This window comes from Puma concolor, chromosome B2, assembly GCF_028749965.1.
Source record: "Puma concolor isolate L17-30 chromosome B2, mPumCon1.1.hap2, whole genome shotgun sequence".
Taxonomy (NCBI): domain Eukaryota; kingdom Metazoa; phylum Chordata; class Mammalia; order Carnivora; family Felidae; genus Puma; species Puma concolor.
In genome coordinates, this window is record NC_141671.1 from 84,074,831 (window position 1) to 84,078,140 (window position 3,310).

A 3,310-nucleotide genomic window follows, 5' to 3' on the forward strand; every position below is an offset into this window, starting at 1 on the left:
ACAAGTGGGCAAAAAACATCAAATCATCTCTTTCAGGAAACTTACGTTGTAGTTTCTGGTTTAGCTAAGCAGACCTCCTCTCTTAGGCACACTATATGGAAATTTCCCATTTATGATTTATGTATTCTCTTTCCAAGTGTACTATAAGAAACCTACCCACTTTCTTTTTTCTCTGTTTAGTTCTTGTCCAATGTGTATTAGGCACTTAATAAATATTTATGAGCTCACATATAGAACCAAATGTATATGTGCGTGCATATATATATATATATACACTTAATGTTTATTTACTTTTGATACAGACAGAACGTCAGTGAGGGAGGGGCAGAGAGAGAGGGAGACACAGAATCTGAATCAGGCTCCAGGCTTTCAGCTGTCATCACACAGCCTGACGAGGGGCTCAAACTCACGAACTGTGAGATCGTGACCTTAGCGAAAATCAGATGCTTAACCCACCGAGCCACCCAAGCACCCCTAGAACTAAATGTATACTGTTAAGTAAAGACACTAGTTCCTAATCCTTAGAGAATCAAACATGTTAATTTCGTTGACTTTATCTATGTGAATAGCTGTCACTATGTGATACGACATGGGGGGGGTGTGTGTGTGTGTGTGTGTGTGTGTGTGTGGTGTGCAAAACCAGTATTTTACATTTTTCACATTAATGAGGAAAAATATCATTATGTTAAGGCATGTTAGACCAAGGGTTAAAGCAAGAATTCAGTGTTCTGGCACATATTTGTTTATATCATATAAGGACACAGCACTAATATGCTTTGAAGTGATTATTGCTGTGATAAAACACTAAAAAAAAATTATAATCCAATGTGACATGGGAGAGTGAAAATGTAAATGAAAGCAGAACATGCAGATTGTTTTTACATTGTACCTGCCAGTCAAGCTAAAATTTTATGAAGAACTGAGAAGCAATTTTCACTCATGTACACTGTATCATGTAGGTCATATTCTTTTATGTAAATCCCTTTCACTGGGGTGTTTAAATTTCAATATAAACATAGTTCTAAAAAGTATGGCTTTTATTTCTTTCTCTCTAATTTATTCTGAGTTTTGGAAAGCAAGTGCGTTATCCAGCATGACACCTGTTAGGGGCACTGCTTGAGTAGGTATGAATGCTGGAGCTGGATCTGTTTTGTGTAACTGTGGTATTGCAGGGCACTGTCCTTCCCCATCGTACGTGGTCCCACACACAAGGAACAGGAAGATGAGACTCAGAAGATGTGTATGAATTCACAGGTGAAATTTTGAAAAAGAAGATAGAAGTTTTACTTTATTCCTTGGGAGAGTCTACACATTCATCAGCGTTAAGCCTGTTTTGTGTCTCATCTTTGCAGAGTTAATTGACAAATTCCACATTTTCACATCCATTTTTTCCCCAAACACCCAAAGTTTCCTGTTATGAAAATCTCTCTTTGTCAGTTCATTATAATTTTGGACACAGTCTTTGTCCATTAGCCTCTTCTCTTTTTAGGGGAATGTGACCTAGAGCATTCCTAGACTCTGCCAGGATACGCCATTGTTGACTTTCAGCCTAGGAAAGAAACAAAACAAAGTAAAGAAAACATCCCAAATACGTAGGATTTATCCCTAATTGTTCTTATGGTAGTAGATCATGGCATGTGAATTAACCATGGGAAACTTCAGGTCATTTACTATTTATGAAAGTTCCATTAATATAGCATATATTATTTTCATTATTTGAAATTATGTTAAAATAAATGCATGTAGCACACTCCTAATTAAATCTAGTGACTTCTTTTTAGTTCTTAAAATTCATTTATGCCAACATACATACTTTAAAACATTTTGGCATTCGGGACCCAAGCAGGTGGAAGAGTTTGTATTACATTAATCAATATTTCATTTCATAATTATATTATCCCTAGTTGTAAAAGAAAACAGAAATATAAGACAAGGCAACTGAAAAGAGTTCAAGGGTGCCTGGGTGGCTTAGTCAGTTGAGTGTCTGACTTTGGCTCAGGTCATGATCTCACGGTTCATGAGTTCTAGCCCCACATCAGGCTGTGTGTGCTGACAGCTCAGAGCCTCGAGCCTGCTTCTGATTCTGTGTCTCCCTCTCTCTCTGCCCCTCTCCAGCTCATGCTCTATTTCTGTCTCTGTCTATGTCTCTCTCTCTCAAAATCAAATAAACATTAAAAAAAAAGAAAAGAGGGGCGCCTGGGTGGCACAGTCGGTTAAGCGTCCGACTTCAGCCAGGTCACGATCTCGCTGTCCGTGAGTTCGAGCCCCGCGTCGGGCTCTGGGCTGATGGCTCGGAGCCTGGAGCCTGTTTCCGATTCTGTGTCTCCCTCTCTCTCTGCCCCTCCCCCGTTCATGCTCTGTCTCTCTCTGTCCCAAAAATAAATAAACGTTGAAAAAAAAATGTTTAAAAAAAAAAAAAAGAGCTTCATGAAGCAGGGGTTTATAGAGGTGAGGTCAGGGTCAAGTGATAGAAAAAAACTGGTGAAGTATCTTATTTCTAGAAACTTCATTCTATATATAAGCATTATTTTATCAAACATAACAACCCAACTAGTACTCTCTCCCCAAATGAGCTTCACTTACAGCCTCTTCATCACAGTTGAAGCCAATTTTATATTTCAAGCTTCTCAATCCCAAAATCATTGAATCATTTTTGATTCTTCTCTTTGTCACACACTGCATCTAATCAATCAGGACAACCTGTTGACTCCATCTTCAAAACGGCCCCAGAATCAGAATGGTTTTTACCACTTCCACTATTCCAATATCAAAGTCCAAGCCTGGATTACTCCAACAGCCTCTTAGTTGGTCTCCCTAATTGTACTCTTTTTTTTTTTTTTAAGTTTATTTATTTTGAGAGAGAAAGAGAGAGAGAGAGAGAGAGGGAGAATCCCAATCAGGCTCTGCACTGTCAGCTCAGAACCCCATGCATTGTTGCATCTTACAAACTGTGAGATCATGATCTGAGCCAAAACAAAGAGTCAGATGCTTAACCGATCTAGCCACCCAAGCACTCTAGTACACTTGTTTTCTAATACACTGTTTTCAAAACTCTCACTGTAGTCAATTTAAAGGGTGAATCAAATCATGTTGCTTCTCCACTCAGAACTTTGCAATGACTCACTTCACTAAAAGTGAAGAAGAAGTTCTTACTTAGCCTATAGGGCTCCACACAACCTGATCCTGTTTCTTCTTTGATTTCACTGCTTCTTCTGTTCTCTTTTCTCTGTGTACTCTGGCCATCCTGGTCTTTTCCTTGAGCAAACAAGCCATATCCTTGTCTTATAGACTTTGTAGCCCCATTACCTTG

The 3,310-nt window shown here is 38.8% G+C and overlaps 1 long non-coding RNA gene across 1 annotated transcript; it reads right to left on the minus strand.

The window, feature by feature from the left end:
- Positions 1 to 1,270: 1,270 nt before the first annotated feature.
- Positions 1,271 to 2,914, minus strand: LOC147581088 (uncharacterized). The gene is made up of 2 exons (XR_015250838.1): positions 2,584 to 2,914; positions 1,271 to 1,549 (listed from the first exon to the last, which is right to left on the minus strand). It is a non-coding gene; the product is annotated as an uncharacterized LOC147581088 (long non-coding RNA).
- Positions 2,915 to 3,310: the final 396 nt, after the last annotated feature.